Below are 16953 nucleotides of genomic sequence, written 5' to 3'. Positions count from 1 at the left end.
TTATGAAAGAGATGTGTAATCATCTGATAAATGTATTCTAGTTGTACTAGAGCCAAGTCAGTTTGATAGAGTTTCTGCTCATTGCTTTGATTTTGATATTGAGGCCAAAAGAGGTTGAATTATTTTCATAGCTGAACTATTCTCTGAACCCTATTCCTGTACTTCCTGACCAAGTTCACATTATTAGTGTTTTAAGTTGTTCAAGCATTTTGGTCAGAAGAAATGGGATTTTGTTATGTTCAGTATGCATACTGATATGGTTTGTTCATGCTCAACCTTCACAAAATATTACCTGACTGAGAGAAATAAACATCATGGAGAAAACAAGAAACTTTACTATTTCCTGCAAAGCACATTACTACAGCAATTCCATCCACCACGTTTTCTGTGTCTGTCAGCAGAACCCACTTGGGTATGCTTCATGTCATTACTCACTACTCAATGGATCAAAGTGCTGCTGGGTCACTTACCAGAACACCTGATAAGATAATATTTGAGTTGTCAGAGGGTCAGCTTCATTATCTTTTTCTTCTTATCTAGATATCACTGAAAGTAACCATCTATTTTGGAGAAACATTGGTTTCAAAACCATCTTCCACAAATACTAATAATTTAGGTTAACCACACTGATACCAGCTATAGCAATGTTCACTGCATCATTTTAAAAATGTAAACAAAGTCATGAAAATTCATTTCAAGTACATTCATATTTAATAATTTTATATACACAGGAACTGACAGACTCAGAACAAGCAAGGTCATATATTATGATCTGGAGCTCACCCAAGACTTTATCATGCATTAGTCAACGTATGTCTACTTGATATTAACGGAGACTAGAATTCTGTCTCCTACCAATGAATGGTGTTGCAATTGGTGTTTCAACTGGATTTTCTCACTATCATAAGTGTAGGGTGTCTATAATTTTGTGCTGCAGGAATTCTCCTTCTCTTTTATGATGAGCCATTGACCTTGATGTACAAGTTGAACATCATGATTTCCCCAACTAAACATCTTCAACTTATCCACCTGGCAGAATCATGTAGCCACGGAAATGAGGCCAGAAAAAAAACCTCTTTTAGCTTCCAATGTAACATTAGAACTCCTTACTATTGTTTTCTATCACAGGACCAACTGTATACTTCAATAGACAAACTCAAACTTCTCTCAATTTGCTATCACAGAGGTCAGCTCTACACAGTACCTTTGTCAAAGAAGATGGTTAGCGTTTTCCTGCAGTGGAGAGGAAACGAACATGGTAAGAAAGTGTCTCAAACAAAGGTAGGATGAGAAAACAGTTATGGAGGGAGATAGGATTTTGAAGACACTTTACTTATCCAATGACATTGTGGGATAGATAAGTCATACAGATGAACTCCATCAAATGTAGAGCATTCTAGAGACATTTCTAGTACACACAGACACACAGGAGAGAGAGAGAGAGAGAGAGAGAGAGAGAGAGAGAGAGAGAGAGAGAGAGAGAGAGAGAGAGAACCACAGAATAAAAAGAACATGGAAATGTAACATGGAAAAAAGGAAAAGTCTAGAGTGGAGTATCTCTCTCTCTCTCTCTCTCTCTCTCTCTCTCTCTCTCTCTCTCTGTTACACACACACACACAATCACACAATCGCACATACCATACTACGACCATCACCATCACAATCACCACTAACACCACAGCCTCTCTCTGTGTCCACCAACTGTGCATTTTATGACCATAAACACTTTTAGATAACATGAAATTTAGCCCTCTGGCACTTTTATTCCACTGGATCTCACAAATAACTTGAAATGTGATTCATCTAGTTTCCCCAGTATTATCAGAAATAAAATGAATGAAAATATCAGCTTAGGGGATGTATATGTGTTTTATTGTAAGATCTGTTGTGATATACACTATTGTTTTAAAGAATAAGTTCAAATACAACACATGTAACAACACAGCTGACATTTAAGCAGCATTTCTGTAAGCAGAATGAGGCTATAATATTGTTGCGTGATAAGAACAAAGGCGCTCATGTCTCTAGCTACATATGTAGCAAAGGATGGCCTAGTCATCCATAAATGGGAGGAGAGGCCCTTGGTCTTGCAAATTCTATGTCCCAGTACAGGGGAATGCCAGGACCAGGAAGCAGGAGTGGGTAGGTTGGGGAGCAGGGAGAGTGGGGAGGGTATAGTGAATTTTTGGAGAGGAAACTGGGAAAGGGGATAGCATTTGGAATGTAAATGAAGAAAATATCTGATAAAACATTTAGTAATAATAGTAATAATAATAAAAAGAACAAAGGCAGGACACCCAAGTGAGACACCCATGACCCAATCCTTGCCAATTGCTGGGACTTTAACAAGGTCAGGAGTTTCTAGCTCTGCCTCACACTATTGGAACTCTACCTTCTTCCTAGTCCACACTTCCACAAGTGATTAAAGAATATTACATTCCTCCCTGCCCCACAGGATACTCAAGTGCAACACCAATGCCCAATCACCCTGTCTGCTGTGACCCAAGCATACACAGTTGCTGTGAGCTCTGCCCCACCCTATGGGAGCTCCATCTTCATTCTAGTTTATATCTCCATCTCCAATCTCAGATCAGCACACAGCTCCTCATCTCACAGCTCTGCTTGTCTTCCAGGAGACCTGCACTAACCAGGTACACCTAGAGATGACCAAGCCAGCCAATACCAGAGGATAAGAACATAATCAACAGAAGTCAGTGCAATATGGCAATATCAGAATCCAGCTCTCCTACTACAGCAAGCCCTGGATATCTTAACAAACCTGAAGAGCAAGACTGTGACCTTAAATCTCATTCCATGAAGATGATAGAGGTCTTTAAAAAGGATATCAATAAATTCCTTAAAGAAACACAGAAAAACACAATCAGTTTAGAGGATCTTAAAGAGGGAACAAATAAACCTCTTAACGAAATACAAGATAATATCAAACAGGTGAAGGAAATGCATAAAACTCTCTTAAACCTAAAAATGGAAATAGAAACAATAAAGAAAACACAAATTGAGACAACTCTGAAGGTTGAAAACCTAAGAAATAGAACAGGAGCTGTATGACAAGAACCTTAAGTCACTGAGGACAGAAATTGAAAAAGTTATCAGAAGATGGGAAGATCTCCAATGATCATGAATAGGTAGGCTCAAAAAATAAAAACATCATCTTACTAAAAGCAATATAAAGTTTCAATGCAATTCCTATCAAAATTACAACATAATTTTTCACAGACCTTGAAAGAAGAGTTGTCAATTGCATATGGAAAGACAAACCACCCAGGATACCTAAAACAATACTGAACAATAAAATAACTTTTGGAGGAATCCCCAACCCTGACCTCAAGTTATACTACAGACCAAGAATAATAAAAACTTCTTGGTATTGGTATAGACAAAGATGGAATGAACAATTGAATCAAATTAAAGACCCAGAAATAAGCTTACACATGTATGGACAGTTGATTTTTGACAAAGAAGCCAAAACTATACAGTGGATAAAAGAAAGCATCTGGTCTAACTGGATGTCTGCATGAAGAAGAATGTAAATAGATCCATATTTATCCTCCTGTACAACCTTAAGTTCAAGTGGATCTAGGAACTCAACATCAAGTTGGATACACTAAACCTAATAGAAGAGAAAGTGGGAAATAGCCTTGATCACATTGGTACAGGAGATAGTTTCTGAAACAGAATACTCATGACTCAGACTCTTAGTTTGATTGATAAATGGGACCTCATGAAACTGGAAAACTTCTGTAAGAAAAAAGGACACTGTCAGTAGCACAAAATGACAACTTAGAGATTGGGAAAATATTATCATCAACACTACATCTGTCAGAAGGCTAATATCCAAAATATGAAACATCTCAAGAAGTTAAACTCCAAAATAATCAAAAACTCAATTAAAAATGGGGTAGAGACCTAAACAGAATTCTTAACAGAACAGTCTCACATGTTGAGAAACATTTGTTCAAAATTGTTAGTCATCAAGAAAATGAAAATCAAAACATCCATGAGATCCTTTCTTATACCCACCAGAATGACTAAGATAAAAAACTCAATCAATAGCATATGCTGACAAGGATGTGGAGAAAGGCAAATACTTCTCCATTGCTGGTGGGATTGCAAACAGGTCCAACCACTACTGAAATCAACCTGGCAGTTTTTCAGAAAATTAGAAATCAAATTAGAAATAATTTTACCTGAATACCCAGATATACTGTTTCTGGCCTAACACCCCAAACATGCTACACCATACAACAGAACCCATGTTCTACTATGTTCACAGCAGTCTTATTCATAATAGCCAGAAACTGGAAATAACCCAGATGTCCTTCGACTGAAAAATGGACACAGAAAATGTGGTTCACTTATACAATGGAATACTATTCATTTATTAAAAACACAGACATCATAATGTTTGTGAGCAAATGAATGGATCAAGAAAATACAATTCTGAGTGAAGGAACCCAGACCCAAAAGGACATGGCTGCTATATACTCACTGATAAGTGAATATTAGCCATAAAGTACAGAATACCCATGACACATCTCACAGACCCAAAGAAATTAAACAAGAGGGAAGGCCAAAGAGAGGATGCTTGAATCTCATTTAGAAGTGGGAACAAAATAGTTATAGGAAGCAGCGGGAGGGAGAAAACTGGGTGAGAGATGCCATGGGGAAGGGAATAGGAAGGTCAGGATCAGGTGTGGGGAGAGATAGGAGAAAGGGCCAGGAGAATGAATGGAAACTGGCAGCTGCTGGGGCTGCAGGTAGGGGTGAAGCAGAACTCTTGGACGTCTCATAGACCTGGATGCTGGAGGCTCCCAGGAGTCAGTGTACTCTGCCTTGGTCCAGATGCCTAGCTGAGGGACATGTAACCTAACAAGGCCACCTCCTGTAGCCAGGTAGTAGCCCCAGTAGAGGATAAGGACATCAACCAACCCACAAAACTTCTAACTTAAAATTTGTCCTGTCTAAAAGGGAGAAAGATAGAGCAGAGACTGAATGAATTGCCAACCAATAATCAGCCCATCTTGAGAGACAACCCAAGGCATGCACCAATCCATGACACTACTAATGGTTTGCTGTTATACAGGAGCCTAACAACTGTCCTCTGAGAGGCTTCACTCAGAAGCTGACTGGAACAAAATGCGAACACCCACAGCCAAACATTGGAAAGAGCTAGAAGACATTAATGGTAGAGTTGTAGGAAGGACTGAAGGCCCCAAAGGGGATAGAAACTCCACAGGAAGACCAACAGAGTCAACTAACCTGGTACCTTAAGGGCTCTCAGAGACTGAATCATCAATCAAAGAGCATACAAGGGCTGGAGAGAGATCCCTCAGCAGATATGTAGCAGCTCAGTGTCCATGTGGGTCCCCTAACAACTGGAGAGAGGGCTATCTATAAAGTTGTACCCTGACTATGAAATCTCTTCCACAACATAGCTGCCTTGTCTGTCTTTAGTGGGCGAAGATGTGCTTAATCATGCAAAGACTTGATGTACCAGGGATACGGATAACTTGCCTGGGAGTTCGTGTCAACGTCTCAAAGGAGAAGAAAGGGATGGGTGATGGACACTGGGAGTGGGAGACCGGCAGTGGGGGAGAGAGCTTTTGGGATGTAAATATGTAAATTCATTAAAATAAATAACTTCTACAAACAAAACAAAACAAAAACAAAGAAGTGCAGATAATATGGGCCAGAAATGTGGGTAATAAATATTTTGGAATTCTATTTTAAAATACACAAATATTGAAAAAATAAAGAAAACTAAGAAACAATGTATCATTCATGAAGTAATCACAAGAAAATCAGCTAGTTATTTCAATATATATGTATATATAATTTGCATATATACAATATTTGTAATTATAATTGCATCATTACTTTTCCCCTTTCCTCCCTAAAACACCTTATATGTATTATATCCCTTTTAAGGGTATGTGTTTATGTGTGTGTATGGTCATCATGGTATGGCTTATATGTATGTGTATTCTGGGCTGACTATTTAGTATTGGATAACTAAATGGTGTGTTGTCCTTCGGGGAATACTATTTTTCTCTCTCAGTATTAGCTGCATTTAGCTCTTTTCTAAGGCTTGGGGTCTCAAAGAACATTCCCATTTAGAAATTAGAATGTCTATTGGTTCTATCCTTATTCAGGTCATGTTTAGGCATCAAGTAAATTTTCTTTGAAACACATGGAGACCATTACCAAAAACCACACCCTATCACATGGAGAGTTGTGGAGCTAAAATAGTTAATTTTTATTTGCAAGTAAATTTACTCTGCTCTCAACAGAAAGAAGGAAAAGTATACATAAAATGTCTTTCAAGGATCAAGTAGATATACAGATAATTTATTGGTTTTGTTTGTTTGTTTGTTTGTTTGTTTGTTTGTTTGTTTTTGTATTTGTTGATTCTGGGTCAGGTTGCTCAGTTCAGAAGCCTCACTCCCTATTTCCCTTCTTGTGTCTAAAAGCTAATTCTTTCAAAGTTTTGTTGTAGAGAAGGAAGGAAGAGGGCTGAAAACTTGCAAAGAATATCAGATTATCTTCATTCAACAGACAACAGATGCTGGGAAGACACACACTTGCAGGTGGTAGGACCCACTGAAACACCTAATCAGAAATCAATTCAACAAACAGGAGGAGACATTTCTTTTTGTCTGACTCAATTACTTTGGAAGGAAAAGACAAAGTGTGGCAATGATGTGGACACGATCTCCCTGTGCAGATTAATAGACTAATGCCAATGTCCAATTCAGGTCACATGTTTTCCTCTTCTTGAGTTATCAGATGTAGACACATGAAATCTGGAGTTGAAAAGACTCTTAGAAGCCATGTAAACAAGAGCAGCCTTTAAATCAAAAACTCAGTCAAGTGAACTCACAAATCTATGAACATCCTGCAGCTGCTGGGCGGGTGATGTGCTCTCAGTGGGTCAGTGTGGACCCACAGCCTTTTGAAAAGATAACAAAGGCTGCTTCAATAGCCTGCTATAGAGCAAAGCCATTTTGATATACACGCCATGGTGGTTAGATGCACTCTTCAGAGGCAAAACAATTCTGATTAATAAATGTTTCCAGCTGCATATAAGGTAGGTATCTGTGACTTAGCTCAACAGATCTTTTCAAATATTTCTTTTCATTTACCCAACCCTACTTGCATGCTTATTATATTTATAAAATGGAAAAATTGTTCAGTGATTAAGTGTGCTTGCTGAATAAGACTGAAGCCCTGGGTTCAAATCCCAAACACCCCACTTAAAAAGTTAGTGTTGACAGAGGAAGGTACAGACATGAAGATTTCTGGTGTTAGATGACTTGCAAACTTAGCTCAGGTTTCAGTAAACAATCTCATCTCAAGAAATAAGTTAGAGAAGGATAGAGTAGAAAACCTGTCACCCTCTTCTACCTCCACAAGCACACATGGTAGATGTACTAAACACACAGATGTGCATATACTATGTACATACGCCATACCCATGCACATCTGTCACATGTGTCAAAGATTATCATGATGTTTCAATAGCCTGTGCTATCTAGAAATGTCTTCGCTCAAAAGACACACAGGAGTAAAGCCAGCAGCCACGTCAAATGCAACAAGTAAACACTTTATCTACCAGGTCTCTTGGTGTCTTTGACATGGGACAATTTAATGGAGTTTGGCATTGAAAGAATTGTGGGTTAAATGAGAAAACTTTGAGCATAAAGAAACCATTAGGCATTGCTTCTGAGTAGCTAGTGCTCTGGGCCCAGATGTAGCCAGGTGGGGCCTTTGCAGCATTATGGGTTTATCCATAGCAGCAACAAGCTCTTATTCTCACTTTACTCTTCAGTGACTGGGATGACACAGTGAAATATGAGAGAAGTATGGTTTCAGGAAACTAAATTAAATGAAATAAAGAGTGTAGAAATGTCTTATAAATGCTAAATTTTGATGAGATTTTATTATACCATGTCTTGTAAGAAATAAAATCAACACACATCGTATAACTCTGGATTTGATGATTAAAAACTCACACAGCATATTCTCCTTCAACTTCATCAACTGTGGACAGGAGGAACTATCTGTTATCATGCAGCTTCTCAAAGAAGCCTATCACAGTGGAGGAATCATGTTAGAGTCAGACACCACTGATTGTGGTATAAATCACTGAAGCGTTTTGTGTGTTCATTTTAAGACATTAATGTAGAGCTTACTAAAATTGCTAAGATAAATTATGAAATATATATCTTGTTTACATATATTGTTCATAGATCTCTCTTTGATCAGAACACATGATGGTCATCATGTAATTGAATGTAGCATGCCCGAATAATAGGCATAGCCTAACAAACCCTATGAAAACAGTGTAACAACATACTGAAGGACCATCTAGATTCCAGTGTTCTGCAAGCTGTTTAAGGATAGAAAATGCCCAAGAACCTCCCAGTTTACACTATAGAATAGTTCATTTGGAGTAATTCTGATACACATTCTGCTATGACACAGAAAAAAAGTAACTTCTTTTGAAATGAAGCTAAACTGGAGAAGCGACATGCACAAGACATGGGAACTCTTCCCAGAAGAATGGGTACACAGATCCTATGGGCTACAGGAGAGATGAGAAAACAGGGCTTTAAGAGGATGGGAAGTTTAAAGGAGATTATGGACAGGAAATTTTTTTTTTTTTTTTTGTTTTTTTTTTTTTGGTTTTTCGAGACAGGGTTTCTCTGTATAGCCCTGGCTGTCCTGGAACTCACTTTGTAGACCAGGCTGGCCTCGAACTCAGAAATCCGCCTGCCTCTGCCTCCCGAGTGCTGGGATTAAAGGCGTGCGCCACCACGCCCGGCCAGGAAATTTTTTAAGAAGAAGAAATAAAACCATTTGTTCAGGAATGGCAAAGGTTATTTGCTGGGACAGAAAGTGGATATAATAGGGTCATTTCATTTTAGGCTACATGAATGAGGTCAGGTCTCTATGACATAGGCTATGAAGGGTAACATTTATGGGGAACATATTCATGTTTTATACCTGTGAGTTAAGGAAAGATGGATAAGGACTGAATGATATCATCTGCTTTGCTAGCCATCACTCAAACATGAAAGAAGCTTAATCACACCTGAGCTTATATTTATTTTTGTTGTTGTTTTAAATGTTTTAGTAAAATCTTTATGTATTTCAGTGATATACTGCACACACACACACACTACCAAAATTTACCTTGCAAATGATTTCTCTTCATTTATATAAGGAAGAAATATATTTTGCCTTTATAAAAATATATCAAATACCAGTTTCCTTAAAATGTTCATGCAGAGATGAGGAAAAAGAATGCATTTTCACAAAGCTCATCTTAATTTCTTTTTTGGAAAAAAAATCATCCTTCAGTGCACCGAGTCATAAGGAGGCGTAGCCAGCAAAGGCTGCACAGTTAATGTTGCTCACGGCCCCCTATGGAGCGGAAGGATTTTACTAGAACTCTATGAAGTGCCTTGAAATTAATTTTCCTATAATAGAAACTACTTAAAAGAATTATCTTGCTGTGCAGCAAATCAGTTCATGTGGCAGATTTATGCTTTCATCTAGAATTTTCTTGAAGGGGGCAAAGGCAAGAAAGAGATGGTTTGGATGAACTTAAAATCAGTCTGCTCAAGCCTGGAGTTTTGTTCTTAGGTTGAAAGAACTTCAGAAATGTTGAGTCCAAAAGAAATGAAAAACTATTTTGGATAAACTTCAAGATATTTTTTTTAAAAGAAAATGATTTCAAGCTGAAAAAAATCTTCTAAGACCTCACCTATTTTCAAGATGACTATTCTGAGCTTCTGGTCAGAATGCACTGGCACACATATGCACAAGCACAGGTGTGAGTCTGAGGATATTTCAAACCCTTTGTCAGAGTGTGCTCCTTGTTTTCAAATTTATTTTTATGGGAGTACACAATAGCAAACCACCCTAACTTAACCCAATAATGTGTACTTAATATTTTGGCAGTCAGTTGGATGATTTTGGCTTTTGTCCCATGTATACTGATTCAAAGAATCAATAAAATTCTTTGCCATCCCACCACCAAATACTTTCAGTAATACTGAGGGTAAGCCATAAGAGGACCAGAGTATAGAAATATCATAGATCCTGTTTTGTACCAAGACAAGGAAGTAAAGGCCGTTGCTTCTGTCTGTGGTATTCCACGATGCTGAACTAAGTGTAAAGGACACTGGGAAATAGATGGTGTGTTGTTCCAAGAAGATGTAGTTCTCCTGAGTATTTGATGGGTCCTGCAACACAATGAAATCCACATTTTCCCATTGTTTATAATAAGCCACCTCTTGCTGGCTCTCAGAATACCACACTGTCTGGCAACAGGAAAGATTCAGAGGGTGATAATATTTGGAGGAGACACTTGCATCTTACTCATTATAAATAGAGAATATTTTGCAAGAAAGACAAGGGTGGCATTTGCTGATGAAAGACAACACAATGGAACCAGTCAGGAACAGTCAATGAGCAAAAACATGTCAGTCAGGTTATGGCTGTGTAGAGACTCCAGTGTGGTGAATGAAGACTGGGAGTGGACTAGGGAAGGAAGTGCAGATGGCTCTATAGTAAAAACAGATTCTGAGCAAGTCTATGGAACAATACCTGTTGGTTATCCAACTCACACAAAAGGGTCCCTAACCAAATTACAAATGCTTAAATGTCATAGAAAAAGAAACAGTCTGTAGCTTGCTGCTTAAGAAATAAAAGAATGAAAGCAACTAAGGAGAAGCATCAAAGAACTAATATTTTAGAGAGTCCAGCTCCAAATGTTCTCATCACCTTGCTTACTGGCCTCTTATAAGGAAGTAATTCCAGCCCAAACCACATCTACTCCCTTTGTTTTAATTGACATGATTATAGGTGGACACTATGGAGAGAGAGGCAGGGTGAAGGGAGAGGTGTCTCAGGATTTGAGGCTGGCTTGGTCTACACAGTGAGTTTCAAGACACCAAGGGCTACACAGCAAAACCCTGTCTTGAAAATCAAAAACAAACAAACAGAAAAATTAAAATTAAATCTTTAATTCAAAGGACCACTTAAATTTCATTATAAAAGTAAAAGGAAAATTGCTGTGTTTTGTTTGTTTTTAATTTAATAAAATTGGCCCCTTCATAGAAATATCAAGTGTGCGATTCAGTGCCCAATACACATGAAAAGTAATAAAGGAGAGCAGTGAGGAATTAAGTAGAAACTGTGAGATCATCTTTGTTTATAGAAATGCTTAGCTATGTTCATAGAAACCATTCTTAATCCTCCATATTAATTGATATAGTGACAATAAATCTTTTGCATGCTTCTGACAAAATAACCTACAATCATAGAATCACAGGTCTTCTCATTTTTTCCTCTTATTCTTACGCTGTGAAATCCTCCAAAGTAATGTCTTGCTTTTCCTTTGAGAACTTTTCTACAAAACACAAAACAAAAACTAAAACTACTGTACCACTTCTGGGTAGATCCCCAAAGGACTCAATATCCTATTGAATATGAATTTGTATATCCAGGTTCAGTGCTCCTCATTCACAACAGCCAGACCGTGGAAGTGGACGAGCTGTCTATCAACACATGAATAGATAATGAGTATATGGAATCTATGAATTTATTCAGACAATGAGAAAAATGAAATTATGAAAATTTAGGAAAATAAATGTATCTGTAAATTATTATATTATGTAAGGGTATCAAGACACAGAAAAGTGCACCTTCTTTCTCATATTCAGGCTGTAGATTTTAATGTTATGCACACAAACATGCAGATAAGATATAAGATATATATGATATATATATCATATATATATATCATATAAGATATATATGATATATATATATATATATATCATGTACTAATGAACAATTTCTTGCTTTTACCTTTGTGAAATATTTTCCCAGGGTCTGAGAAGCAAGTCCTTTTCTCACCAATGACTGGTTCCCTAGCCAAATTTCTGCAATGTCTCTGCACACCCAGACTTGTTTCTGTTTTTAACCTTTCCACTATTCCACCTTTGTACTTTGCAATTACATTTTGGTCAACAAATATTTTAATATGGGTGTCATGCTTCAAATAACAGGATAAGTGAAGGTAATTGTCTCTGTTTTGTGAATAGGTATTTTTTTAAATTATCCAGATTTGTTAAGATAAATCTGGGTAATATAAGTTTGATTATTTTCTGCATATGAGAAATTGATACTTGATACTATGTACTTTGCCCCTGGCAATCCAATACTGGTCCTCACCATTCTGCTTGAGAATAATTACTAAATCTCTTCCTAAGCTTCTGCTCAAACCTCTATTCTCTCAGCTTATTGTATTTCTAGTCAACTAATACCTCCTGTCTGATTTGAGGAGTTAGCATGTGAAAATATTTGCTGAACCCGGTTCCCTGATGGGAAACACTAGCCAGTAGAGTCAAGTATATTTTTGAAACATAAACACACTTTTAGTGTCTGTAGCTAATAATCAAAGCAAAGGTTTTCTGCTGTGACAAACAACCAATTTACATTGGAAATAGAAAAGAAGCATATTCTTCCTGTTTATTAATTGTACATAGTCCTTTCTGTAGCTGACAATTTCCATTTGAGTCTTAATATGTCCTCTGTGCAAAAAGGTACCACACAGTTACCAACCTTGAGGGCTCAGTATTCAGAGTGGCTCTAATCTTTGGAAGATGCATTTTCCCCATCAGCAGCCCTAATGTCCCCCTAGGGAGAAATTTGTCAAAGGAGGAATTTGTAAAGTCACCATCTTCACAAAGACCCTAGAGAAGGAATCTAGCTGATGTGATTCAAGACCTCTGAAGGTGAAAAATGGGGCCGAGTAGCCTTTGGTGCCATGGGGACTTTCTGGGAAGTGTTGGCATACCTTCTGTGAATTAAATCAGAGTGGTTCTTCTAGGGAGCAGAATGGTTTTCCTGAGAGAATTGCCTGACAGCACACATGAAGGCATGAAGCAGCTGTTTAGAGGGAACGACTCACTCCCGCCCATGTTTATTCACTCAAAATCACAAGGTGTTTGAAAGCAAGAGAAATCTAGGAAACCTTGAAATTTACAAATGGAACTGATTAAAAGGCTCAATGGATAATTATTGCAGGTCTCTGAAAAGAAAATGACCCTCGGTTCTGGATAGAAGGAAGGACTGCTAGATTTCCGTAGCTCAAAACAGGATTTCTGTATACTACAAGAAGATAAAATACTCCACACATCCACCCCAGATGCTATACTCTTATTAACATGTAGACTTCTAGGGATTACATACTACATAATCATAATCATTTTTAGTCTTCAAAGTTTGTATGTACACGAGTATGTGCATAATATGATTTTTACAGTGAACATTAGTCATTAAATAAAATAGTAAAATCTTATGGTACCATAAGGAATAGCTATTTGGGTTATATGTTGAAATGATGACAAATTTAAATGGGGGAAATATGTAGACAACCAATGAATACAGAATTTGTGTGATTCTTTTATTTGAATGTAAACTTAGAATTTTGGATACCCGAACTACCATGCCTTCTTTTTCCCAAGCTACATTTCTGTCCAATACTGGATTTGGAGTGCAATTTTATTATTCTCAATGGTAGAACCACATAGTTACATTTAGCTGGTAAATGTACTACCATTTTAGCTTGTTTTGTACACTTCTTGTAAAACAAGAACCCTGAGGGAGACTGGATTTTACTCCAGCTGAGTTCTTTCCAAACCTTAATTTTATAGGTTGACAATATACATACTAGTGTTGTCTCCTAAATACATTTGCCTAATAGTAAACATGTGGAATACAGTGCATAAATATTTGATATCCAGTCTTAAATGAAAAATATGTATTTTATAATGAATACTTAATTAGGACTGCAAACATAACATAAGGAATGGAGGGAGCCCCTACTGCTTCTGAGACAAAGCAGAGTAAAATGAATTACTATCATGCAGGGAATGATATTAATAGTGTCCAGTTTTATAAATGAATCCAATTTTAAGCCACTTTAGTTGCTGTCATACTGAGAAAGAGTGGGACATGCCTAACATATCATTTCCTTTCAGGCAAATGACAAGATTTAAGCAAAAAACAATATTAACTTACTGATGTTTGCCTGCATTAAATATTTCTAATTACTGAAGACTTGCTGTCCAGCATTACTTGGGAAGCCTTCATGAATGCTCTTTTCAGGACAGTATATTGAGCAGTACCATGGTTTTTTGGTTTTGTTTTTGTTTTTTGTTTTTTGTTTGTTTTGTTTTGGGGTTTTTGCTTTTGCTTTTGATTTTTTTTCCATCTCTTGAGAAAGAAACAAAGTCATGGAAGGAATGTTAGGGTAACTCTGTTGTGTAATTAAAAATCCTTGCTTCACTCTTGTGAATGCATCTTGAGGAAAAAGCAGGTGTTTTAGGAATGTATTGACTTAAACTATTGTGCAGTGTTTATTATTCATCTTCTTTCCATGTGGACAAAGTCAGGAGAAAGTGAAGAGGTAATCAGAAAAAAGGTGCCAGTAGGCTAGCTCCATCATATCATTTCCATTTTAGCAATCGATTGTGGTGATTATTTTGGGAATGGTGATAATTAGACTATAAAAATTGGACATTGAATAAAGAAGTATTAGAATCTTCTAATTTGTTCGTAACTTCTGATTGAAATATTCAATTCTACTGTATGTTTAGATGATCCTAGACACTGACTAAACCGAAAACAGTAAAGTGGTATCTCTAATTTAAGGTTTACTGTTTTATATGGCAAATAAGACAGTCCTTCATGGAAAACATTGGTTAATTCTAAGTTTGCCTACCCAACTATTCCTTAATCCACTTAATTACAACCTCTGAGGGCAAAACCAAATCTCATACATGCTATATGCATGTACATTTTGTTTGTGTACATATGTAAAACACATTATATGTATACACATATATAATATATAGGGTATTTTATATATTCCTTGAAGTCTTCCTTGTCTATGTAAAAAAAAACACATGTAAAGTAGATAAGGAATAAAATGTCCTCACGCATATTGAAATAGTCCATGGAACTCAAAAAGATGAGCAAACACATGGATGTATGGAAGAAAGGAAAGAAGATGGATGGATGGATGGATGGATGGATGGATGGATGGATGGATGGATGAATAAAAGGGTAGATGGATGGTTAGGAAAATGAGAGGATGGGTCTATGGATCAATGCTAGGATTGATGAGTGAATTTATAATGGAAAGGATAGGGAGAAGAGGAATGGTTGGGTAAGTGGATGGTTTGCCTGGGAGGGTTGAAGGATGGCTATGACTCATGAATGGACAGTGGTTAGGTAGAAGGATGAATGAAGTGAGGAAAACATGAGGGAGAAAGAGAGAAGAGGCAGGATTATTTTGTGAGCTTTATTATTTCTTCAGCTTCATGAAATGTGAATTCAGAGATGACTTACTTAGGACCCTTTTCAGTTACTGATATAATAACTGTTCAAATTACAAATTTACCTAGAATATCTTAAGTTACATCCTATGCAATACCAGATGATAAAGTATTGGGCTAAAATTCTAGCTGTGGGTTTCATTTGCATTTGCTCAGCTATTCCTTGCGATCATTTCCTGATATTTTTCATATAGTCTGAGTTTTAATACTAATGAAACTAACACTAAGGCTGTTCATCACCTTGCCTGAGTTATGCTTATAGAAAGTAATGACTCACTAGACTTTTAAACCAAGAGAAAGATGGCTTTTGGGAACTCTTAATAGCTGTGTTCTGTGAATATAAGAACTGCTTGACATGTTCAAAAGAATACATATAGGAGAATCTCATCCCTCATTTATTTAATAATTTTACAAAGTAATTCCCCACACAAAAATAATCTCCAACGTGTGTACAGACTGAGAGAATGATAGTTCAAATTAATTTAATTAGGATATCTTAACTCACAGCAGATGAATTCAAGAAGAGGCAAGGAGTATGTATAAGATTGTAACCACCCAGCTATGTCTTGTTTGGGAAAAGAGCAGTGGCACAAAGGAAAACAGAGGCTCCCATCCATAGACAACACCCCCTCTACTCCATGATATACTGACACCCAAGACACCGTACATCATGCTGACATGCACTCAAAGTTAAAACTGCTCAAAGCACTTCTGTGTTCTCTGGGGGACATGACTTAAGCCATGATCTATGAAAGGGCCCAGGGCAGCTTCATATTTTGCTGTGCAATACTACAACAGTCCCTCAGATGCAGTTGTTGTCTTCACTAAAAAGAAGCATTTCTTCAGCAAAAATAACTGATATTCAGGAAAAGATCATGGAACAAGAACAAACAAAACCCATCCACTCATTGTAGTCCTATGCGTCCATAAGAAAATAGTATTTTGTAATAAGAATGAAAGTATCCACCAGACCTGGGACTTCTGCTTTTCTAAATGATGCCTCTCTGATTCTGTGTAAGCCACTTAACACACCAAGGCACTGCTCTTTCCTGTGCATGTTATGGCATTTAAAACTGATATGTTGTTTTCAAATTCTAAGGAGTTTTATTTTTTCATGGAAGTACACATTGAACTCTTAGTAGTTTTCAATACCATTGTTCTTGTTCACCCAACTCCCTCTTCAATTCTAAGTCTCTGCAAAATGCTAAGTCTGCAAACACTACCTCGGACTGTGACCATGGTGCGGTATTAAGTTAGGGTGTCTTCTTTGACCTTTTGATATAGTCTGTAAGTTCCCTTTATACTATGTACAAAGGAAAATTCTCTAGGAAGAAACATGTTGGTGTCTTTCTCGTCCAGAGAAAGGCAAAGAAATGTTCCATGAACATTTGTTGAATTAGATGAAAATGAAAATTATTAGTACAGTTACAAAGAGAATAGGAGCCAGAGGATGGTAGCCTCTGTTCTGAAATGTACACTTGATGAATTTTGTCTAAATTTCTCATTAGTCTTCCAG

This window comes from Mus caroli, unplaced genomic scaffold, assembly GCF_978045245.1.
Source record: "Mus caroli unplaced genomic scaffold, Mus_caroli_1 scaffold_19, whole genome shotgun sequence".
Classification (NCBI taxonomy): domain Eukaryota; kingdom Metazoa; phylum Chordata; class Mammalia; order Rodentia; family Muridae; genus Mus; species Mus caroli.
This window is presented reverse-complemented; position numbering follows the sequence as displayed.